Source organism: Lithobates pipiens, unplaced genomic scaffold, assembly GCF_037356315.1.
Source record: "Lithobates pipiens isolate NorthernLeopardFrog02 unplaced genomic scaffold, aLitPip1_a1.2 Scaffold_11, whole genome shotgun sequence".
Classification (NCBI taxonomy): Eukaryota; Metazoa; Chordata; class Amphibia; order Anura; family Ranidae; genus Lithobates; species Lithobates pipiens.
The window spans coordinates 5,151,222-5,177,419 of record NW_027507696.1 but is presented as its reverse complement, the minus strand read 5'-3'; the positions used below and the strand labels follow the sequence as shown (position 1 = coordinate 5,177,419).

The 26,198-nt window shown below is 45.1% G+C and overlaps 1 protein-coding gene across 2 annotated transcripts in view; it reads right to left on the bottom strand.

Annotated features, from left to right (window-relative positions):
• Positions 1-26,198, bottom strand: part of NACC2 (NACC family member 2) — a 281,512-nt gene that overhangs the window by 181,568 nt on the left and 73,746 nt on the right. For both annotated transcript variants that reach the window (XM_077468215.1, XM_077468216.1), the window contains exon 2: positions 23,687-23,750. The gene's annotated coding sequence lies outside the window, so the exon portion shown is untranslated. The remainder of the gene's footprint in view (positions 1-23,686; positions 23,751-26,198) is intronic.

The window sequence follows — 26,198 nt, the reverse complement described above, 5'->3', positions numbered from 1 at the left end:
TTGAAAAAAAAAGTAATATTTTTTACTTTTTGTTATAATAAATATCCCCAAAAAATATATATAAAAAAAATGTCTTTCTCAATTTAGGCCGATACGTATTCTTCTACATATTTTTGGTAAAAAGAAAATTTGCAATAAGTGTATATTGATTGGTTTGTGCAAAAATTATAGCGTCTATAAAATAGGAGATAAGCTATAATAAAAATGCCATAAAACTTTTTTTTTTATTAGTAATGGCAGCGAACTGCAATTTTTATCGTGGCTACTACATTATGGCGGACACATCAGACACTTTTGACACTATTTTGGGACCATTGTCATTTATACAGTGATCAGTGCTATAAAAATGCACTGATTACAGTGCAAATGACACTGGCAGTGAAGGGATTAAACAATAGGGGCGATCAAGGGGTTAAGTGTGTCCTAGGGAGTGATTCTAACTGTGTGGGGGATGGGCTTCCACTCACATGACAGCGATCGCTGCTCCCGATGACAGGGAGCAGTGATCTCTGTCATGTCACAAGGCAGAACAGGAAAATGCCTTGTTTACACAGGCAAGTCCCCGTTCTGAGTCTCCGTGACACGATCGCCGGGAGACCGGCGAATGTAGAGTCCGCCGGTCCTGCCAGCCCCGTTATTTAAAGGGGACGTGCAGTTATGCCCATTTGCCCTCCGCTGCCATTGTGCCGACGTAAATCGGCGTGCAGCGGTCGCCAAGTGGTTAAATTAGTTAAAATATTATCAAAGGACAAAATTGAAGTTTAAAAAGGTGCAAACAGTCAATGAAAATTAATAAAAAGATATATTTTTTGTAATTTCAAGACTTCTCCAGAGCCTCTCTCATCCTCTGGAACTCCCTGTCTGTCCGCTCAGCTCCTACCCTGTCCACCTTTAGGAGTTCCCTGAAAACTCATTTATTCAGGGAAGCCGATCCCACACCCACCTAACTGTCCCCGAGCCGCCCCCCCTCAAATCAGTCTCTGCAGCTATTACCTTTTGTACCACCACCCCCTCCCTTTAGAATGTAAGCTCTACGAGCCGGGCCCTCCTGTACCTTTTGTATTGTACTGTAATTGTGTTGTCCCCCCTATAAATTGTAAAGCGATGCGTAAACTGTTGGCGCTATTTAAATCATTAATAATAATAATAATATCAGACACAATTTAGAAAAAGAAAAAGAATGTAATATATAAAAAGAGCACAATGAAGCTCAGTGGTCACAATACAAAAGAATGGCTGCCTCTACATGTTTCACCACAATCGTGGCTTCTTCTGGAGCTTTTGTAGGACCTTCATTCATTGCCACCCTTTAAAAGATCAGGCCTCATGTGCACGGACATTTTTACAGCCGCTTTTTTGAGCGTTTTTTGCAGCTTAAAAACGCCTGTCCATGTTAGTCTATGGCTTCTTGCCCACCTAGGCGTTTTTGAGCTGCAAATGGCAAAGGCGTTTTTAAGCTGTAAAAAAAAACCCCAGGACCAGTGCGTTCCATGGCGCGGAGCTAGAGCTGTAAAAACGCGGAAAAACGTGCATAAACGCGTAACATATTTTCTTTGTTTTCTGAGTGCTATAGCCAAGAGATGTGTTTCTTTAAAAAACGCTACTTAACGCTATAAAACACGCAAAAACGCGCAAAACGTCAATGCAAAACGCTGTAAAAATCGAGTTTTTAACGCTGATTTTTCCAGGCGTCGGAGCTAGCTTTGCAGCCATTTTTATAAAACGTCCGTGTGCATGAGCACTCACAGTTCCAAGGAATCCTCAGAGCTCATCGAGAGCTCCAATGAGGTGTCTGTGTTAAAAATGAGGGGGGGATCAATAACCCTGTAATCACACCCTGTTACAGTAGAAAGTAATTTTAGGGGTGGGGTATTTAAATCCCTCAAATGTCTGCTTTCAAAGCCAGTGTGAACTAGGCCAAAGTGTCATTTAAATAAAAGTTTTAAAAGGAAAAAAGCAAGCACTGTTTTTGCAATGCATGTCAGGGCATAATGTACACCAGCGTGCAAGTTTTGTGCACACTATACTGATGAGAACAAGGCCTTAATACTGTGCTTATTAAGAAGACAGATGATGGTGTCAGCCTACCCTTATGCATTGTTCATAATTAAAAGTACCGTAAATAAATTGTGACATTCAGTTGTAAGATATAACCTGCCTTGTGATAGATCTACTAGTTATAGAACTACAACTCCTATTGGACGGTGCAGAATTTTAAAGTGAATCTGTGCCCAGACTATGCACACTAACCACAGTACAGCTGGAGAGGTGAGTGAGGACATTTAGGCCCCTTTCACACTGGGGGCAGTTTTCAGGCGCTACATTGCTAAAAATAGCGCCTGAAAAAATTGGCCCCTTTCACTCCAGTGTGAAAGCCGGAGGGCTTTCACACTGGAGCGGTGCGCTAGCAGGACAGTAAAAAAAGTCCTGCTAGCTGCATCTTTGGACCGGTGAAAGGAGCGGTGTATTCACCGCTCCTACCCATTGAAATCAATGGGACAGCGCGGCTATACCGCCGGCAAAGTGCCGCTGCAGCGGCGCTTTGCGGGTGGGTTTAACCCTTTTTCGGCTGCTATCGGGGGGTTAAAACCACCCCGCTAGCGGCCGCAGACCGCCACTAAAACGACAGTAAAGCGCTGCTAAAAATTGCGGCGGTTTACCGCCGACGGCCGCACCTGTGTGAAAGGGGCCTTACTGCTAAGTAAATGCCTTTAATGGCCAAGAAGAAAGACTTTGTTTTTGTCCAAAATATCCGGTGTTCTTTAAAGAGAACCTGTCAGATGTTCACTGGCCAGCCACAGATTACAATCACGCAGCACAACTAGAGTTGCCACCTCATCCCTTTAAACCCGAACACATATGAATTATACAGGTTCTGAGGCTAATTTAATGCACATAAGGCACCAAGTGAGCGTAGCCACTTGCCTACCAGGCACTTAGAAAAAGAAAAAGAAAAAGACCAAAAAATAAAAAAGTTTTTTACTTTTTTTTGTCAGTAAATTTTGTAACGTTTTGTAAAGTAATTTTTCGCCTTCACTGATGTGTGCTGATAAGGCAGCACTGATAGGCTGAACTGGTGGGCATTGATGAGGTGGCACTTAGGGGCACTGATGAGATGGCACTAATATGCCGCACTTATGGACACTAATAGGCGGCACTGGCAGGCACTGATAGGCGGCACTAGTGGGCACGGATAGGCGGTACAGATGGGCACTGATGGGTGGCACTGATGGGCGACACTGATGGGTATTGATCGATAGCAGTGATGGGTGGCACTGATTGGCATCGCTAATGGGCACTGATTGGTGGCACTTGTGGGCCGTGGTGGGTACTGATTGGCGGCACTGGTGGGCACTGTATGCTGGCATTGGTGGGCAATGGCGGGCGCCGTTTTGTGACACTGTATTTATTTATTGTAATCAGGGCACGGACGACGGCGTCCCAGAACGAGAGCTGCACCGCCCCACCATCATTTGACGGTGGACGGGCAGCAAGAAGTTAATTACCACCTTAATCAGCCACAGAACCTGTGTAATTAATATGTGTTTGGGTTTAAAGGGATGGGGTGGCAACCCTATGCACAACTTAAAACCGCCAGCAAGAGGAGAGGCATAAATGTAATTATTTTTCCTTAACGGAACTGAGGGGAATGTTAAAGCGGAGTTCCACCCAAAAATGGAACTTTCACTTTAAGCACTCCTCGCCCCCTTACATGCCTCATTTTTTTTGGGGGGGGGGGGGGGGCTTCATTAGGAGGGGAACTTCATGTTCCACTTCCTCCTTTCGCCCAGGGGCCGCCAAGGTGACTCCTCCTTTCGCCTTAGGCGGCCCCTCCCTCTAGGCGATCTCTTGGGACACACGACAGGTCCCAGGAGATCCCCTGTCCAGTCCGGGAGTGCAGCGTGACTTGCGCATGCGCCGTGTGTGCCCTGAGTGGCAATGGAGGCGCCGGCGGAGAGAAGGGGGAGAGGAGAGATGCTCCATTCGGCCGCATCGCTGGACCATGGAACAGGTAAGTGTCAGTTTATTAAAAGTCACCAACTACACTTTTTGTAGCTGCTGACTTTTAATAAACATAAAAAGCCAGGAACTCCGCTTTAAAGGCCCATTCCCACCATTCCGGTGCCTTGAACGGTCTATGTACCAGAAACATGGACATACAGCTTTTGTTTTCCAACGCAGTGCACCAATGTGGAAAAGCAAAAATAACCCTTAAAAAAAACTTTTCTTGTTTACCAAGTCAGTGAAATTCCGTTAAACCCTGGCAGTAAGACCCCTTTCACACCAGGGCGTTTTGCAGGCGTTATAGCGTTAGAAATAGCGCCTGCAATCCGCCCTAAAAAAGCTGCACCATTGTATGTAGTGTGAAAGCCCCGAGGGTGAAAAAGGCCGAAATGCGCCGCAAATCCGTTTTCCCGCCGACGCAATGGGCGGTGTGGTGTGAAAGGGGTGTAAAAAAGCTGCACCATTGTCTGTAGTGTGAAAGCCCGACGTCAGGGAAAAGTCCTGCCAGCAGCTTCTTTGGAGCGGCATATTGCCGGCGGTTTTAACCCTTTCTCGGCCGCTAGCGGGGCTTTCACACTACCGGCGGTTTTAACCTTTTCGCGGCCGCTAGCGGGGGGTAAAAGCGTCCCGCTAGCGGCCGAAATGCGCCGCAAATCCGTTTTCCCGCCGACGCAATGGGCGGTGTGGTGTGAAAGGGGTGTAAAAAAGCTGCACCATTGTCTGTAGTGTGAAAGCCCGACGTCAGGGAAAAGTCCTGCCAGCAGCTTCTTTGGAGCCGCATATTGCCGGTGGTTTTAACCCTTTCTCGGCTGCTAGCGGGGGGCTAAGACCCCTTTCAAACCACACCGCCGATAGCGTGGGGGCGGTAAAACGCCGCTATTTTTAGCGGCATTTTACCGCCTGATTTGCAGCACTGCCCCATTGATTTCAATAGGGAGCAGCGGTGGAGGAGCGGTAAACACACCGCTCCTTCACCGCTCCAAAGAAGCTGCTGGCAGGACTTTTCGCCGACGTCCTGCCAGCGCACCGCTGTAGTGTGAATGCCCTCGGGGCTTTCACACTACAGACAATGGTGCAGCTTCTTTAGGGCGGATTGCAGACGCTATTTCTAACGCTATAGCGCCTGCAAAACGCCCTGGTGTGAAAGGGGTGTAAAAGCACCCCGCTAGCGGACGAAATGCGCCGCAAATCCAGCGGTAAAACACTGCTAAAAATAGCGGCGTTTTACCGCCCAAGCTATGGGTGGTGTGGTGTGAGAGGGGTCTAATATTTAAATTTAGTAGTAACCCAGTAGTGACTTGCAAGTATTGATCTTCTATTTCAGGCTTTGCCCGTTTAATATTTTTGCACCAAGATGACAGATTTGCTTTAATCCTTCTCACCAAATTGCTTACTCTACCTTTGAACCAACAAGTGTTTGCACGGCGCCGACCAAACACACAGAGCAATTTTCTAGCAATTGGCCATCAGCTTTCATTCTAAATAATGTTGAGCAGATCCAGACTTCTACCACTGACCAAAGAACAGCGATCAATGTTTTAGTACAAACTGCCCAAGGTGAGTCAGTTGCCTTGATCCATTTTGTGATTTAAAAGGATTTTTTTTCCCTGGGAATATTCGCTGACTTTTTTTCTTGCATTTGACATATACTGGCACATGAGAACTAAACAGAGTCCATGGAGAGGCACTTGAAAAACATTTAAAGATATATTTGCAGTGTGTTTGAAGTGCATTTCATGCGTATTTCTCCCATCCGCTAACCCTTGAAAGTCCATATCAAAAAGGCAAAAAGCACAACTTGAGAACAACATCAACAAGAGGAGAGTCAGAGAAAAGCAAATGCAATGCCAAAACATGAAAGAATCTGCCAATCAAATAATCAGGAGGCTTAAAAAAAAAAAAAAAAAAAAATCTGCCATGAAAGGATCTGTCCATCCAAAACTCATGTTTCAGAGTTTGGTTTATTTCCGACGAGCGAAACTTCCTAACCGTTTCTTCGATCTCTTGGGGACTGTTGGTGAGATCTCTGCACCGAGTTCCTGGATCCTGTTGGCCCATCATGAGAGGTTCCCAACATGGATTTTTTTTTAAAATCTATCTTAATTTTGCATTGGAGAAGCTGGATATTCAGGGAGGGTCAAAACTATGCTTGATTACTATTGCAATGTTTTCCAGGAATTATAAGCTGCTAAAAAAATTCCACTTGAACAGGCCCAGACTGGGAACAAAAAAACTAGGGCCGGGCATTCTCAGCTGAGCAGCCCATTGGCTCCCATCAATCAAATCCAGTGAAGAGTGAGCAGGGCATGAGCAGGGCTGGACTGGGACAAAAATTTGGCCCTGGACTTCATCCAGACCGGCCCACTTTAATTTTGCCAACACGCAAAAAACAGTATATAAACTGTACGCAATTGGGCAAAAAAGCCCCTAGAGAGCCCCCCTTACATCAGGGTCCCCAGAGAGCCCCTCCTTACATCTGGGTCCCCAGAGAGCCCCCCACTTACATCAGGGTCCCCAGAGAGCCTCCCCTTACAATAGGGTCCCCATATAGACTTCCCCTTACATCAGAGTCCCCAGAGATCATCCGCCTTACATCAGGGTCCCTAGAGAGTCAACCCCTTACATCCGGGTCCACAGAGAGCCTCTCTCTTACATCAGGTTCCCCAAAGAGCCTCGGGCTTACATCAGGTTCCCCAGAGAGCCCCTCCTTACATCAGGGTCACCAGAAAGAGGGCAGGTAGTGGGCCGGGACCCTGTGGTTGGGGACTCCTGGACTGACTCAGGGCTATGGGCCCCAGATTCAGGGCTATAGCCCCAAAAGTCCCCCCCCAGCAATGCCTCTGGCTGTCACTGAAAGTGGCCCACTGAGCCATCGGCCCACCGGGAAACTCCCGCTGTCTGTGTCAGTAGAGGCAGCAGCGGGGCTTGAAAACGAGCCGACACTGGTGCTCCCATGGGAAACTGTTTCCTTTTGGGGGCACCAGCAAGAGAGGAGGAGCCAGGAGCACCAGCAGTGGACATGAGAAGAGGAGGATCGGGGCTGCTCTGTGCAGAACCATTATACAGATCAGGTAGGTATAACATATTTGTTATTTAACCAACCCCCCCCCCCTCCCCGGGCTCCCTCCTGTCACAGCAGGGCTGGACTGGGACAAAAATTTGGCCCTGGACTTCATCCAGACCAGCCCACTTTAATTTTGCAAACACGCACAAAACAGTTTATAAAACTATACGTAATTGTGCAAAAAAAACATAAGTAGTATAACATAAGGAGTCCTCACTAACCTCTTTTATTATTTCACTTATTCTCCTCTGTATTTTTCTCATCTTTCTCACATCACTGCGTGAAGTTGAGGGCGAGCCGCGCAGCCATTACTTTGTCACTGAAACCGGCCCACTGAGCCATCGGCCCACCGGGAAACGCCCTGTAGTCCCAATGGCCGGTACATGCCTGTGTCACAGTGCCCTGCCAATCGTAAGCAGCTGAGACATTTCATAGTCGGCAGCTGCACATACACAAGAGGAGTGTATATGTGCGGCTATCCTAGCTGAAAAGCTCAGGACTGTTCAGAATAGTATCCAAACACACCTGAGCTCACCCCTGCTAATGGGAATGCTGCAGTTGACTTTAAGGCCCCTTTCACACTGGGGCGGTGCGGGCATCGGCGGTAAAGCGCCGCTATTTTTAGCGGCGATTTACCGTCGCTTTAGTGGCGGTCTGCGGCCGTTAGCGGGGTGGTTTTAACCCCCCAACGGCTGAAAAAGGGTTAAAACTGCCCGCAAAGCACCGCTGCAGCGCATGTTGAGCTATTTTGAATGGACAGCAAATTTACACTATTATACAAGCTGTACACTCACTACATTAAGTGTCATTTCTTCAATGTTGTCACATGAAAAAATATAATAAAATATTCACAAAAATGTTAGAGGTGTACTTACTTTTGTGAGATATTGTATATTTACATCAGTCTACCCTAAAGAAGCTTACAATCTAAGGTCCCTAACTCCTATTTATACATACACAATTGACTGTGGCCAATTTAGGGAAAAGCTAGTTAACCTACCAGCATATCCTTGGAATACAGGAGGAAACCAGAATATATGGAGGAAACCCACACAGGCACAGGGAGAACATGCAAACTTTAGGCAGGTAGTGCCATGGTTGGGATTTGATCCAACGACCCTAGTGCTGCTAGGCATAAGTGCTAATCTTTTAACCTCTGTGCTGACCATGATTGCTCATAGCGATCACATAACTGGCCGGGTACCAATCACTGTGTCAATTGGACACAGCTGTTACGGGATCACACCGCTGCGCGCCAGTGCGCATGTGCTGAACAACGTACCAGTGCGTTGCCTAGCCTGGAGCTGCCACCCGCTTGCAGTAAAATGTACTGTGGGCAGACGGCAAGTGGTTAAACAATCAACTTCTGTCCAGAGGGGAAGCCCACACATTGATTGAAATCTAGCAGGTCCAGCAGGGATGAAAATAATTTTGGTTGGTGGGTGTATGGCCAGCTTTAGCCTAACAGATGCCACCTACAGCTCCTGGGTGGACTAATCCTTTAAAGTTTTTAGCTGTGTGCTGGAAGTGGACATTAGGCTCTATTCACAAAGCATTCACGCAAAGGATAAGGATCTTTATTTCCACCCACTATAATTTTACTTGACAAAATTAATTTAAAGCAGACCTTCAGTAGTTTTTTAAACTTTCCAGCTATTAAATCTTCTGCCCTTGTTGTTTTAACTTTCAATAGTAAAACATTTTTTTCTAGTGTTTCTTGTCTGGTAAAAAGCCTAGGCTTATGACATCATGCACAGCTCTCTCTCACTCTCCAGAGAGTTTGCCAAAAAGGGGGGGGGGGGGTGTGAGTCATAAGAGGACCAATGAAAGCTGCAGGGCTGCTGATGATCTGAAGGTGTGCCTCCGTGTGTCTGTGTAAATCCAGGAAATGAAGAGGCAGCAGCTCCAGCTTCCCACAGTTAAAATGGATGCAGCCAGGCAAGTACACAATCACAATATATATAAAATAATATGAAAAGTGGTTGGAGGGAAGCTTCAGAATGGCAAAGGAGTTTTTATTACAAATTATATGAGCAGACTGCAGTTCCTCTTTAAAGTGGTTGTAAACCCTTACAAACCACTTTGTCCTACAGGTAAGTCTAGATTAAGGCTTACCTGTAGGTCCAAGAAATATCTCCTAAACCTATACGGTTTAGGAGATGTTTACAAAAAGACAGGCACCGCTGTCTACGGGTCGCAGATCACTGTGATATGCCGCTCGTGTCGGCTCCCGTGCGCATGCGCGGGAGTGACGTCATCGCGGCTCCGGCGAATCACAGCACCGGACCAGCAAGACCTTGAAGTCACTCCGGGATACATGGCAGTGGTGAAGATGAAGACTGAGAACCGCTTCGGGGGCTTCGTTCTCAGGTAAGTTATTCATGCATAGCATACTAGCTCATTGCATTTTTTTTTAAAATAGCCTTTACTTCCTCTTTAAGGATCCCTATCCGGGTGTGTTAGCTTTGTGAATTGATCCCACAGTGTTGCTGAATAGCTGCTTCGTTGCCAAGGAATGAGCACGCATTTTGTGAGTCAATCGAACGTAAACCTCCATCAGAACAGTACTTAACTTGGTGACAAATGGCCTTTAAAAAGAACCTATCTGCAGTAATCTAACCTCAAAACGACACACTCCAGTATGCTGCATGTATATGCTGGTTTCAGGGCGAGGGAGGTGAATGTCACCGTGCATGGAGAGGCTCTTGCAGACGACCGAGGGGGTGCAGATGGGAATCGGGCTGCTACAGAGAGTATTAGACATTACTTGTGAGGTCAGAACATTGCAGACTGCAACTCAGACTTTGCCATGTTTGAGGATTGGACAGGGTAAATTAGAAGTGATATAGCATACATATATATGTTCTTACAAGGTAAACAGAAGCTATTCTAAGTTTTTGTTTTGTTTTTTATAAACGGGGTGCTCCTTTAAACAGGCACTTGCCCTCTGATCTTATGCCGCCTACACACGACCGGACTTTTTGACAGCAAAGGTCCGACGGAACGAGTCCCACGGACAATTAGATCGTGTGTGGGCTGCATCAGGCCTTTGCTTGCCAAAAATCTGGCGGACTTTAGAAATAGAACATGTTTTACATTTTTCCACCGGAACTCCGCCGGACCGAGAAATCCGTTCGTGTGTATGCTAGTCCGACGGACAAAAAACGACGCTAGGGCAGCTATTGGCTACTGGCTATGAACTTCCTTATTCTAGTCCACTCGTACGTCATCACCTTCGAATCCGTCGGACTTTGGTGTGATTGTGTGTGGCCAAGTCCGTTCATTCGGAAAGTCAGTGGGAACTCAGTCGAAAGTCCGTCGGACCTAGTCCCTCGAAAAGTCCGGTCGTGTGTACGCGGCATTAGGGTAACAATTGCATAGACTGTATTACCCTGGTAAATCCCCATCTTTACTGAGCCACTCATATTTTGCCAGTTCAACCTCATCGCACTGGTGCTGCAGCTGGGAAAACAGATGTTACTGGTGACTTCGGATACCACTCAGTGTATCTGAATTTTAATTGCCATAAATAGAAATCAAAAATCGGACCATCACTTTACATTTGCACAGTGAGGGAGATAAAGAGAAATATTTTATTGCCAATGGGTCAAGACGACTTAATTGTGCACATTAATGGAGCTCTCCTTCGTCCTCTTGTGTCACCATATGACAAGGTTAAAAGCTAATGCACTCCAGGGGTGGCAGCACACTGCCCCAGTACCACCAATGGGAAACTGTTCTGGTTAACCCCTTGTGACTCTGGACATTTTGGATCAATTTTTGTACTGCGCGACAAGTGACGGGTACATACGCCTTAATTTAAACTGAATCTGTTATAAAAAAGAAAAAAAAAAGTGTGCTGCCATTGTCTATTTCTTTCTGAAAATGCTAGTCATCTGGCTTTCATGCTCACAGAATGGCTGAATGAAAACAAGAATGCAGGTAATGAAATCAAAGAATCTGACACACACCCTTGTATTAGGATAGCTACGCACTGTGATAACAGACGATCAGAATGACTGACAGCACTGGCAAGAAGCTTGGCTTTGCAAGTTTAGCAGAAGCTTCAGGAACGGGGCTGGGAGCACTGGCAACACCACTTCTCCAAGTTTCGAAGCAGGAATGGCCAGAATTTAATATGATGATATAAGAGATATATAAAAATATAAATAAGATATATATATATATCTCTTATATCACCAGATATATGTATATCACCATATACAATATGGTGATATACAGATATATATATATATTAAAAAAAATCAAAATAAAATATATTATATATATATATATATTATTATTTTTTTTAAATATATATATATATATATATATATATATATATATATATATATATATATATATATAAAACTAGAGAACTTGGTAAACTAAAACTGTATGTATGCAATTTACAAATGTGCCTTCAATGCCGTGCAAACACAACTGGACTTTTCGAGGGACTAGGTCCGACGGTCTTTCGACTGACTTTCGGCGGAGTTCCGGTGGGCTTTCCGAATGAACGGACTTGGCCACACACAATCACACCAAAGTCCGACAGATTCAAACATAATGACATACGACCGGACTAGAATAAGGAAGTTCATAGCCAGTAGCCAATAGCTGCCCTTGCGTCGTTTTTTGTCCGTCGGACTAGCACACAGACGACCGGATTTCTTGTTCCGGCGGAAAAATTTAAAACATGTTCTATTTCTAAAGTCCGCTGGATTTTTGGCAAGCAAAGGTCCGATGGAGCCCACACAAGATCGAATTGTCCGACGGACTCGTTCCGTCGGACCTTTGCTGTCAAAAAGTCCGGTCGTGTGTACGCGGCATAAGAGTTCCCATTCCAGCACCACAGACCAAATATTTTACCCTTATATAACCGTGCAACTGTCTTACTTTGCTAGCTGCCATTTTATGCTGTAGGAGGCCAGAATATATGACATTTGGAAGTATTCTTCCACAAGTTTACCAGAGAGGAAGTTTGCTGTGTGCTGGAAATTATCTTCCCCTACTTCCTCACCTTTGGTATAGCCAAAGTTCTAAGTAAAGCCTGTTCAGGTCGACCGGCCTGCACTACATTTATGTTAACCATCCGTTTGGCAAAAGTAGCAGCAGCAGCAATAACTGTTTAACAGTCCATATTTATGACTAAGAAAAGACCATCACAGTTCCCAGAATACCGCCATTGCGATCTCTGTACACAGAGGAGGAAAATGTAGGATAGCAAAGTCATTTTGCTACTTTGTGAGCAGCTTGTGTATTCGCTTTCACGCCGTCCTCCCCCACATCTCATGAAACCAAAGTGCTGACCTGGATTTGCCAGTTTTGGCTGAGGCTTCTGTCAGCTCGCTTTCTCCGTTTAACTCACTGCTGTCCTCTGGTCACAACCGAAATGCCACAAGACAATACTAGCTGGAGGACTTAAAGGATAACTCCTTCTTTCCACAAAGTCTGAAGCTGTGGTGCACAATGGCAACACTACTTTCTAAACAGAAACTGAGGTGTCAAGAAATCGATATTTACATTTTAACAAAGTCTTCGTGATAACTGAAAAATGGCAACTGCGTCACACAAATATTTGCTATAGATTTGCCAGTTTTGTTAAAGTGGAGCTCCGGCCCCACCACCAAAAAAATTCAAAGTCAGAAGCTACAAATACTGTAGCTGCTGACTTTTCATATTCGGACACTTACCTGTCTAGGGATCCCACGATGTCACCACCCCCAACAGATTTTTCAATCAGCTCGCGGGTGCTGCCGCTTATATTCCTCATAGGGGAAACAGGCAGTGAAAGCCGGTTCCCTACGGCGCATGCAGGAAGCAGGCTGCGCTTTCTGAATGGCCCGGTGGCACTAGAAGGAGGAGAGGGGCTGAACTTCCAGGAAGTGGGGACAGGTTCCTGTCAAAAACAGGTATCCACCCCCCCCCCCCCCCGAAAGGTGCTAAATGTGGTAGTGGAGGGGGGGGGGGAAGCAAAAAAGCGGAGCTTCCCCTTTTGGGTGGAGCTCCGCTTTAACAGTCTTAAAACCATCATTTCCCAACTACACCAGCTTCTTATACAGCTATACACAGCTATAGGCATCATCAATCATTTGTTCATTGGTTGGCACCCATGGTGGAACTATAGTCAGAAAATTAAGTTCTGCTAGATCACTCCATGCTGACCCCTTTTGCAGGTATAGTTACGTGAGACATTAACCACTTGCTTACTGGGCACTTAAACCCCCCTCCTGCCCAGACCAATTTTCAGCTTTCAGCGCTGATGCACTTTGAATGACAATTGCGCGGTCATACAACACTGTACCCAAATGACATTTTTATAATTTTTTTCTCACAAATAGAGCTTTCTTTTGGTGGTATTTAATTACAGCTCGGAGTTTTATTTTTTGCTAAACAAACAAAAAAAGGTGCAAAATAAAAAAAATCATGTTTAATAGTTTGTTATAACATTTTGCAAACAGGTAATTTTTCTCCTTCATTGAAATGCGCTGATGAGGCCGGCACTGGTGGGCACTGATAGGCTGCACTGGTGGCCACTGATAGGCACAGTTAAGGCGGCACTAATAGGCACAGATAAGGTGGCACCGATAGGCACAGATAAGACAGTACTGATGGGCACAGATAAGGCGGCACTGATGGGCAAAGATGGGCACGGATGGGTGGCACGGATGGGCTATGATAGGTACCACTGATAGATGGGACTGATGGGCACTGATAGGTGGCACTGATAGGTAGCACTGCTGGGCACGGATATGTGTCACTGAGGTGCAGCACTGTTGTTGAGGCAGATTGTGGGCACTGATAGGTGTCACTGTGGGCAATGATAGGTGGCACTATGGGCACTGATAGGTGGCACTATTGGGTGGCACTATGGGCACTAATGGGTGGCACTTTTTCCTATACTTAGGTGGCACTGGCAGGGGGCAGGTGGGCACTGATGAGCTGGCCCCAGCTCGCCGTGATCGGGACTGAAGTCCCTCTCACGGTCACCGGTGATCAGCTTTTTTTTTTCTCCTTGCGCTGTCAGGAAAGATAGCCGATTACCGGCTCTGTTGTGATCACATGATCAGCTGTCATTGGCTGACAGCTGATCATGTGGTAAGGGGTCGGGATCGACCCCTTGCTCCGATCTGTGATCAGGCGAGTCTCATAGAGCCCGTCATTCGGCTATAGGGTGGATCTCTAGTGGTTAAAAATAAGTGTTTATACGGTTTAAAATCCAGTAATACAGTCTCATCCTACTCTGCACATGCTCAGTTGCTCCCTATTTTTAGGCACTGCTGAGTTTGTAGAGGTCAATCTGCTGAGAGGTTGGTGGCTGCAGAATGATGGAACATCAAGTGATTGCCTATATTCCATAATCCACTGAAAGTAGACTTTCCAGTGACAGCAGTAGGAACCTCAAGTCAAGACATAACATTAATTTATGCGGTTGCGTTCCCTCATGTTATGTTACTACACTACCTTGACACGTTCACCAAAAAGGAAGAGGAGGAGTTTCATTTTAAAGGGGTTGTAAAACTTTATTTTTTATTTTCTAAATAGGTTCCTTTAAGCTAGTGCATTGTTGGTTCACTTACCTTTTCCTTCAATTTCCCTTCTAAATGTTTTTTTCTTTGTCTGAATTTCTCACTTCCTGTTTCTCCTCAGTAAACTTCACACCATCATCCGAGCGGTGTTTAGTCAGCCAGAACAGCTTACTGAGGAGGAACAGGAAGTGAGAAATTCAGACAAAGAAAACAAAGAAAAAAAAAACATTTAGAAGGAAAATCGAAGGAAAAGGTAAGTGAAACAACAATGCACTAGCTTAAAGGAACCCATTTAGAAAATAAAAATCGCACCTTTACAACCCCTTAAATTAAAAAGTGGTTTCCGGAAAAAGGTTTGAGGTTTTAATTATGGTTGGCCTCTGGTGGTTGACTCACCTGATCATTTCTCACATCTCAGAGAGGTCCTGACTAATGTGTATGAACCATCTTAAGAGGAAAAGCCCCACTTTGTGACCTTGTAATAAATTGGGCAGATATTTTACTTTATTTTTTATGGCAGCACAGTGGTGTAGTGGTTAGCACTCTCACCTAGCAGTAAGAAGGGTTCGAATACCAACCACGACACTACCTGCCTGGAGTTTTCATGTTCTCCCTGTGCCTGTGTGGGTTTCCTCCGGGTACTCCGGTTTCCTCCCACACTCCAAAGACATGCAGGTAGGTTAATTGGCTTCTGTCCAAAATTGGCCCTAGTATATGAATGGGGACCTTGGATTGTGGGCTCCTTGAGGGTAGGGACCGATGTGAGTGTGCAATGTACAGGGATAGGGGCAATTGTAGACACCTCACTCAGGTTGAACTGGATGGACTGGTGTCTTTATTCAACCTTACTAACTATGAAACTATTTACCATTGGAGTCAATGAAAGACAGAAAAAAAAAACAGTAGAGGCTCCAGCCTGCCCTGCTTCCACTGAAAGCCGATTATATCACATTTGGGCTGAAATACTTTTCCCACCCTTGTCACATATTCAGTCACACCCCTTATTGCATCGACCATTTACTTTTAGGAGCCCAAAAGTTGTTTCACCTATTGTCAAGAATAAACTGGCGTTCGGTAAACAGGAGACATCTGCATATTCATGGCCACCGCGCTGCGGCAACCAATCACTGTCAATTATAATCCTGCCAGATGGAGCAGATTTGCATACGTAAATGTCCTGTTGTTTAAACCTGCAGAAACATCTTAAGTCCCAGAAGCTCGGGAACACAGACTTGTGATATACACAACGTACAACAAAATGCTGAGGACAACACTGCCAAATCAACTTCAGCAAAAAGGGATATTTACATCTGCAAAAGAGAACCAATCATATTTGTATTTAAAGAATAAACCATTTTATATTGACAACACAAATTCTGGATTTGTACAATTTTAGAAAATTGCACTGTCATCATTTGGTACTGCTCATACAGCATGGGGGGGGGGACATTTTTATTAATTCTAGCTTAATAAGTAGACCTGGTATCAGATACAGTACAGTATATTTTCAAGGTACATTCATGCTAAGCAGTATGTTAAAGTGGTTGTAAACCCTTCTATATACCCAGGGAAATGGCTATCCTCAGGTAAAAACACAGAAATTAAACCAACCCTCCTACATAACCACTACAATACAGGGCACTTTCGCCCCCCTTCCTTCCCAGCCCAATTTTCAGCTTTCATCGCTCTCGCACATTCAATGACAATTGCGCGGTCATGCTACACTGTACCCAAATGAAATTTTTAGTATTTTGTTCGCATAAATAGAGCTTTATTTTGGTGGTATTCATTCACGACTCAGTTTTTAATTTTTTGCGATATAAGCGCGAAAAAAGCATAAATTAGGAAAAAAAAAACAATATTTTCTTTTTTCTATTTTAAAAGAAATCCAATAAAATCAAATTTTGTCGTAAATTTAAGCCAAAATGTATTCTGCTACATGTTTTTGGTAAAAAAAAAAATCTGTTAAGTGTATAATAATTGGTTTGTGTGATCACGGACATATGTACGCAAATGATCATGTACATATGTGTGCAGGTGATCACGTACATATGTGTGCAGATAATCATTGGGACATGTGATTTTAGTGGGACATGTGTTTTTTTTATTTGGGGACATGTCTTTTTTTTATTTGGGGACGTGTCTTTTTTTTATTTGGGGACATGTCTGTTTTGGGGACATGTGTACACTGTAGGTTTATACTAGACTAGTGATCAGTGAGTAAAAAGCTGTAAAAACAGCTCATACTCACTGATCACCAGCCGGCTGCAGCGATCTGCTCTCCTCTCCTCAGCGACGACTTCCGTGTGAGGAGAGCCGATTGCCTAGCAACCGGCTGTTTGTTTACATCACATGACGGCTGTGAGTGGACACGGCCGTCATGTGATCAGGAGGGCCAATCACAGAGCCCTCCTGCCAATCCGAGATGTGCCGTGTCCGGGTGACGCGAGCGCATCGGGATTGCGCCACTGCGCGGGCATGTGCACGATCCCCCTCCTTCTGAAGGACGTTCCTGAACGTCCAAGTCAGAAGGAGGCGGCTCCCACCGGGCCGTATATGTACATTGGCCGGGTAGGAAGTAGTTAAGTTGTACTTGTTTATCTGCAATCTTCTCTTCTCTACATCAGTTCAAAGTTAGGAATTTATAAGCTTTCTTGCAAGTAAAAAAAAAGGGGGGCAGGGAACTGAAGTTACACTCCACAGAGCTCAGTGAGGAGAGCTCTGAGAGCTGATTGGAGGGAAGGTACACACCCCCTTCACAGAGCACACAGGATCAGAGCTAAGGCTGTCAATCTGCTGGAGGTCCCTCCCCTGTCACCATTTTTCTTTTGGTGTCAGGAAGTGATTCATGCTGATAGCAGAGGTATGAGGAAGCAGGCAGAAATGAGACTTAGTGCACTTAATTGAGACAAGTACACACTATAGAGAGATATGCTTTGTTTATATTTCATGTCTGATATTTACAACCACTTTAAGTATAATGACTCCAGGAATTTGGTACCCCTGACAGAGACCACAGTACTCCCCTTGATAATGCCCCCCTCTGCATTTCTTACCAGATCTTTGTTCAGCAGCCTTTATCCAGAGGACCATCTACTTCCCCACACTGAGATCCAGGCTCAGCATTGACACAATTATGTAAATCCTGGTGTCTCTGCAGATCTTGCCCATCTTTACAAATATCTGACACATTTAAGCCTCTGCTGCAGGTTCTCACCTTGTGACTTGCTACAAAGTTACAATGAGCACCAAAAAGAGGAGACTGAGAAAATTCTTCCTACTGTCTGTAGCAGAATGGCGACATCAACTCAGCCTAGGCAAAGTCACTGGAATTTAACAGAAATTATACATGCTAGAGCTTTTCTGTAAGATGATATTGTTAATTTAGCTGAAAGGTCCACTTCAAAAGAGGCGCGTCAGGCAGGAGAGGCGCGATGCCACAAATATCAACATTGCTGAGTACGCCCAGCTGATTTTTGCACCTTGAGACGGGCAATCTTCAGCCAGGGCCCCTGCCCAGGAAGTTTAGGTTTTGGCATTTTCAGATCATGGCACACGGGGGGTCATGTGGGTCAGTCCTATTGATTACAGTTGATAGGTAGTGTAGCACCTGTGTGTCAGGCAACATTATATCCTACAACAGGCAGGAGACCTTTAGCCAGAGTCATATTATAGATAGAAAATCAAAAAGTGCTGGAACAGAGCCCTGCTCGTCCCCACCTCCGCTCGGCGGCGCCGACATTGCAACTGTGGACACCCAGCTGTGGCTTTATGGCTGGGCACCCACTGCGCATGCGTGGGCAGCGCCGTGATTGGCCGCGCAGTCATCTGGGACCTGTCACGTGTCCCAGATGACTGACAGGAGGGAGGGGGCAGAGCTGAGCCCTTCCTGCGCCAAGGGGAAGTGATGTCACCAGCCCAGGCACTGGAGGAGGCAGACTAGCAACAGGTTTTTGTGTGGAACACCGCTTTAAAAACGGATGAGTCATCAGCTGTCAGTCGGTTTCCTCACTGAAAGCTGAATTAAAAAAAAAAAAAAATGGCATGGGGTTCCCTCCCAGGTCCATACCAGGCCCTTCAAGTCTAGTATAGATTCGGAGGGGACCCCCCACGTCAACATTTAAGAAAAAAATAATAATGGCGGAGGGTTCCCTCCCAGGTCCATACCAGGCCCTTCAGGTCTAGTATGGATTTGGAGGGGACCCCCCACGCCAACATTTAAGAAGAAAAAAAAATGGCGGGGGTTGCTATTCGGCCGCTAGCAGGGGTTAAAAGTGGCCCGCTAGCGGCAGGATAGTGCTGCAAAAACAACGGTAAACGCCGCTAAAAATGTCGGTGGTTAAAACCTCCCGCAAAGCACTGCTACAGAGGCGCTTTGCCGGCAGTGCTGCCCGCTGAGTTCAATGGGCAGGGGCGCTTTAGGGTGCTGAAGTGCCCCAGAGAAGCTGATGGCAGGACTTTTTCTGACTCCCTACCAGTGCACCGCTCCAGTGTGGAAGGGCTTTCAGTGTGAAAGGCGCCATTTTTAACGCTATAGGGCCTGCAAACTCCCTTAGTGTGAAAGGGGTCTTAAAGTGGTTGTAAACCCTTACAAACCACTTTGACCTACAGGTAAGCCTTAATCTAGTCCAAGAAATATCTCCTAAACCTATACGGTTTAGGAGATATTTGCCCGAAGACAGGCACCGCTGTCTACGGCGCATGCGCCGTAGAGAGCGGCGCGCAGGAGCACTAAACGCGACATTTCCAACAACGGAGCTGCCGCGCGTGTCGGCTCCCGTGCGCATGCGCGGGAGTGACGTCATCGCGGCTTCGCCGAATGACAGCGGCGGAGCTGCGAGACCCCACCGAGAAGATGGATGCGCCGGACTACAGGGGACAGCGGTGACATCGCTGGCTCCTGTGTCAGGTAAGTGACACATAATGGATGCGATGCGATGCGATGCGATGCGATGCGATGCATAGTAGTCCATTATGCTTTGCCTTTGCAGGGAATGAAAGAGGAAGTAAACTCATCAGGGTTTACTTCCTCTTTAACCTATGTAACTTTCTGTTGTGCCTCCTATACAGGAAATGAAGAGAAATCTCCCAATGAGACACACAGCAAAATAAAAAAAAAACTGTTCAGAACTACATAAAAAATATAGATTTTAAACAGAAATAAAATTGGGTAGATGTGAAAACGTATTTCCTGACAATTGAGGGAACAAACAAGTGTTTTTATTATTTTATTGTTACCAGGTGTAGTATTTTTGCCTGGAATCCGCCCGTTAGTGGTGCCTGCTGTTTAAACAGCAATTAGCAGCGTCATTAGTTACGCAGCAAGTGCTGTGCGCAAAGTAAAGCAGTTTACGATTCTCCCGCCTCAGGCAAATGCATATCATCCAGCCTTCGGAGGCTTATAAACATAATCTGCAGAAAAATCTGCACAATTTATGAGGCTCGAATGAAGATGTAAATCAAGCGGGAAGAGGAAAGTGCAGCACCCTAAAGGGTTAAACATCACACAATTGAATTTCTAAAAAGTGTCCAGATACACAGAATGAAAGAGAAGCCTCTCTTCGTCAAACATCCGTTTCTGCCAACACAGAGGGTCCATTGTTACGTTCCTCCGGACTATTCATCGCCATTGGAACATATGTTCCAGCAAACCTTTACATCGCGCTATTTATAAATCAATCTAAAAAAAGATTTTCCTCCAGACGCTGCAGATGTAATTGTGCGAAGAAGCTCTTGGGTCAGATGACATATCTCATTCCAGTTCATTAGAGTAAAACACATAGGAGAGAGATGTCAAAAGCAAAAGAAGAAAAAAAAGTTCCACGTTTAAAGGGGAACTCCAGCAGAAAATAAAAGGGAATACATTTCACTGTAGCCAGGTTCAGCAGGCTTTTCATAGTGCACCTGGATCAGATTACAGCTTCTTTTTCTACGATTGTGTGCTGTTCATACTCGTTTCTTTGAAAGCTACATTGACCTGGAACCAGAGAACTCGCTGGCTGCAAGGTAATAAAAATACCAGCAGCCATAGGCATTTTGTGAGTGGAGTAAATAGTAATTAAAAATTTGTAACATTGTCTCGTCTTGAAGGCATTTAACTGCTACATTTTTAAAGAGGAAGTAAACCTTGATGGGTTTATTTCCTCTTTGTAGGCTTGTGCAATTCGTTTCGTAACGAATCGAAATTCGGCCGAATTTTGCATCTTTCGGACATTCGGATGCATCTGATTTCGGTTTACAAATCATATCAATAAATTCCAGTTCCAACATCACATTCTGTGTACAGTCATTTTGTTTTTCACATTGCAACACCACTTTCTAGTATAGATTGTCTGCAGCATACAGCATTATTTTTAATGACGCCTTTGCTCTCCTGAGCCCATTGTACCCATCTCCGACCATCCTCATGGCCAATTGTCCAGAATAAGCTCCACCGGGGCTAGGTCCGGCGAGCTCAGCCAAGGCGACCACTGAGCCTCAAATTTGCTCTGTCATCCTTTGTGTTGGAATATAAACTTTTCCAGTCGTAATGTGTCACCCATCTGTCCTATCCATTCTCTAACCATGGGGGGCTCTGCCGCCTTGCACCTTCTGAGAATGAGCAGGCGTGCCTGGAACAGGGCTCTTGCTATGGGTGGTTTTAGAGTATTATCCAGAGGGAGGTCGTCTAGGATACCTAGGATGCATGGTTTGGGGTCGGTCGGGATGTAGACAGAAAAAGCATTGTTAATGGTTTTCATGACCCCTGTCCAGTATAGGTGTAGCTTGGGGCAGCGCCATAGCATGTGGATCAAGTCCCCGTGATCCCTTGCGCATCTTGAGCACATAGAGTCTGATCTGACCCCCATTCTGGCCAGCCTGGCAGGCGTGTAGTGGGCCCCAAGTACAATGTATAATTGCGATAGACGCTGTGCTACGTTTAGGGAGGTCATACGTACTGCCTGAAACACCTCTTCCCACTGCTCCCCCTCCAGGGCGCCCACGTCATTCTCCCACTTAGCCTTCGTCTTTAAGGGGAAATCTGTCAGGAATATCAAGAGTAGCATCGAGTAACAATTGGATATAAAGCCTTTGAGGCTATCTTCCTCCTCCATATAGTGAAATATGGGGGTCGGGAATAAAGTCCACGGAGCCACATTGGCAGAGGCGGCTCTCTAATTAGGCAAATAAGGCGGTCGCCTAAGGCCTCGCACTCACAGGGGCCTCGCGACAGCCTAATTGAAGAGCTGCCTCTGCTGACAACAATGCCGCTGCGCCATTAAGCTCAGACTGGCAACGGTTTAACATTGCCTGTGAGATAGAGAGCACTGACACCAGCACCGAGAGCACTGACACCAGCACCGAGAGCACTGACACCAGCACTTTAAAGCTCTTAATATATGTAATTTATACAGTTCATTTTTTTATCGCTTGAATTATTTTTCCCATTATGGGCATGAGTGGGGCCTGATGTCTAGGTTTTGCCTAAGGCCTCAAAAAGCCTAGAGCCGCCTCTGCACATTGGGTACAGAGACATCCTTGATGAAAACCTATTCCAGGGGGCTCTAGATGTTAGATTGGGGTGAAGGATTATCTTCCACCAAGACGACGAACATAAGCACACAGCCAAGATAACAAAGGAGTGGCTACGGGACAACTCTGTGAATGTCCTTGAGTGGCCCAGCCAGAGGCCAGACTTGAACCCGATTCAACATCTCTAAATAGATCTGAAAATGGCTGTGCACCGACGCTCCCCATCCAACCTGATGGAGCGTGAGAGGTCCTGCAAAGAAGAACGGGAGAAACTGCCCAAAAAAAGGCATGCCGAGCTTGTAGAATCATATTCAAAAAGACTTGAGGCTGTAATTGGTAAAAATGATTTGACTCATGAGCTATGGCATGTTATTGCCATCATCCCGGAAATGATACATATAATTGGATAACACCTCAAATTTAGTGGGATTTTTAAGGCAATATAGAAAAAAATAATACTAAAATATATATGAAAAAATATATACATTTTTATTACAACTATCAAAAGATATTACAAAACCACAATGATCCATAAAATAACAGTGTTGTGCTAACATGTGTGTATGGCATAGAATGTTACTACGTGCGTAGACTCTATCCAGCAAAACAGGCAGCTCTTTTCCTACGCGTTTCGAAAAATGTGCATTAACAATTTCTTCTTCAGGGAAGCCACTGTATGCTATTTCTGTACCAAAAGTAGGCACTATCTCCTCTTTAGGCGACCGTTCCAGAAACGGAAAGACAAGCCAAGAGAGGAGGGGATTGAGCCACAAACGTGGAGATGGTAAGGATAATATGGATCTGTTTGCAAGGTCACCGCATTCAAAGCCCTGGAGTCCAAATGAACTCAACAAAGGATGGGAATAAAAAATTCCTTTGCACAAATGTCCAATGGCCCATCAAATAGGAAGATGTTATGTTGTATAAACCTCAATCTTGACAAAAAGACCGCCATAACGAGGTTCAATCGTTTCCTAGTTTTATACGAATATCACAGAATCAAAGGACATAGGAGAAATTCCCACGGCTGTAATTGGTGCCAAAAGAGCTTCAAAGTATTGAGCACAATGTGGTGAATACTTATGTATATACATGTGATTTTCTTTTTTTGTTTTTTATAAATTTGCAAACAAACTTCTTTCACATTATCATTATGGGGTATTGTTTGTAGAATTTTGAGGAAAATAAATGAATTTAATGCATTTTGGAATAAGGCTGTATTAGTGCAAACACCAAGAAAGATGAGGTGTGCAGGACCACAGAAGGAAAAGAGGGGCTACAGAGCTTACAAAATACAAAAAAGAGAGAGAGTTAAAATGTTGGTATGATATCTATCTGAAACTCATTCAAAAAGCAAAACGATGGGACCGTAAAAAATACAAAAAGCATTTTCACAGACAAGTGCGACATGGGAAAACCTACAAGCGATGGAAGAAAAAGAACTAGAAGGTGTTTTGCTGGCAAGATTATTGCTGTGTTTATGCTGCATTTGTTCCTACAATGGTGATTATCCTAAAATACAAAAAAATGTTATATTTACAGGAGATCACTTTCAGAAGTCAAGTTACTTTACCATATTTTCAGGGCTGTACAACTCCCCCTCCTTTTCTTTCCATGGAACACTCACTCCAGGGCCACTGTAAAATAAAGAAGGGCCCCGTTTATTACTGCTTTCGAATTTTGATCTAAAACAAAATCTATAAGACAGAATAGACAATACATTTTCTTCTCTCCTCTGTATAGCCCATTGTTGCCAATCTACCAGATTGAAATTTACTGACACAGCACCCAAAATTTACTGGCACAGCCAAGTTTTTACCGGCATTTCCAAAAGTTTTGAAATTACAGTTTTAAGTGCAAATTTTAGTATTTAGGCTACAAACAAGTACAATATGTAATTAGCAATGTGATTTAAAGCGGAGCTCCACCCGATTTTAACATAATATCTCAAGCTAATTTAATAGATGTCATCATTCAAAAACTGAAGGTTTTTTTTTTTCTACAGTACTTTTTTTTTTTTTTTCTTGTGATGTCTATTTCCTGTCTATGGTGATCGCGGATATGGGCGGGGATAGTGTGGATGTTTCGCAAAATATCCCTTATCCGCACTGTCTCCTGGGAGCTTGTGTCATAGTTCCCAGGAGTCAGTGCGGTGGCCTGGTGCTAGATATCTTTTGTTTCTTTTGTCACTTGCACAGCTCCGTTGCCATCACAATGGGGCGGGACTTCCGATGACGCCGCCCGTTGCGATGGCAACCTGAGCTGTTGATGGCGCTCCTATTTACTGTTACTGCGCATGCGCGAGATCGGGGATACAACACGCAGTGCATGCTGGCCGATCAGCGGCACTGTATCCCGGAAGAGGACGCCTGTGGGCTTCACATGCCCACAGGCAATACGAGACCCGGCTACAATTTAAACTTGATATTAGAATAGAAAACGGACATCTTTAACCCTGAAAACATGCAACAAGTGAGTTATAAGTTTTAAGGACATAATCATTGATGTTGTACCAAAAAAATAAAAAAAAATAAAAAATAAAAAAAAAAATGTTTAGGGCAGTGGAACCCCGCTTTAAGGTAGAAATGAAGGCAGAACACATATTTCTTATTTTATTTTCAATATAGTAAGTAGCTCAGGGACAGGACTCAGGAGGGTCAAGAAATTAGAATGGGCACACACACACATGAAATTGACTCTCACAGTGACACTAAGTGCCCGTTCACACCACCGCGACTTGTCAGGTGACTTAGTCGCGCTCCGTTCTGTACTATGGAACCATTCTAATAGGAGCGACTCAAGTCGCTCCGACTTAGAAAAAGTTTCCTGTACTATTTTTGGGGCGACTTGAGGCGACTTGCATTGACTTCTATACTGAAGTCGTTTTGCAAGTCGTGTGCAGGTCGCGTCTGTGAGTCGCCTTGCAAGTCGTGTCGCCCCTGTGTCGCCTCTGTGTGAGCCGGCACTGACAGCAGTGTGCAGCAGCACAGATGATGATGACCCCCGACCGACACAATACATCCCCTCACAGTGACAGTCTCTCTCCACACCAGGTGGTCCCTTCAGTCCACTCCAGTCCAAACAGTAATGGCAGTCCTGCTCCCGTCACGCACACGAGACTCTGACCGATCCACGCGGCTCCCATGCACCATGACATCACACAACATGCTCAGACACCGGCTCCACTAGACCCGTCCCTCACAGGTGACACTCAAACACACTGTAGCAGGCACTCAGATGATCTCGGGCAAGCATCACCGCCATATTTTTAACTTGCAACCTTTTCCTGTCAATAGCATTTACTGGCAGGAGAAAAGTGCCCTTGTTTTACTGGTTGCCAGTAAAAATACTGACGGGTCAGTAACACTGGTATAGCCCAAGTTACTGCACTAGATACAGAAGAAAGTGAAAGCTTAAAAGAAGACCCAACCCAGAGCTTTGCTGTGAGCTGGTGAAGAAGGATGAGCTCAGGCGTGTTCGTAAGTCCATGCGCCCGCCAGGAAGCTGACACTCCGCAGTGCTAATCACAGGCAATGAGACATTTCCCGATCTGCGGCTGCACAGATCAGGAAATATCTCACTGCCTGTGATTAGCGCTGCAGAGTGTGAGCTTCCTGGCGGGCGCGTGGACTTGCGAACATGCCTGAGCTCATTCTTACTGGTGACCCTGTCACTGGAGGTAATGGAAAATGCCTCCAACATCACACAAGGCGATTCCCTGACAGAGGTTCTTAATTTTCCTGCTCTATACAACACTAGGAAAAAAATGTTTTGTCTGGAGTTCCACTTTAATCTAGCGCTCCAGACACAGTAAATACACGATTGAGATACAGATAACAGAATGGTCTTAACGGCTAAAGATTTATATTTCTGTACATCCAGTCCTGAGATTTACACAGCCAGTCCAGTGGCCTGAATGTTTTCTGATGCAGTCAAAGAGCTTCAGTCTGCTGACATTATCCTCTCAGAATTCCTCTTCCATGCCATCATCTTTAAATATCTGATGTGTGTGCAGATCTCTGCTAAGTATTTTGGAACTGGCAGAGACCCCAGCATGTCTAAGCAGCTGCATGGGAATTCCTTGC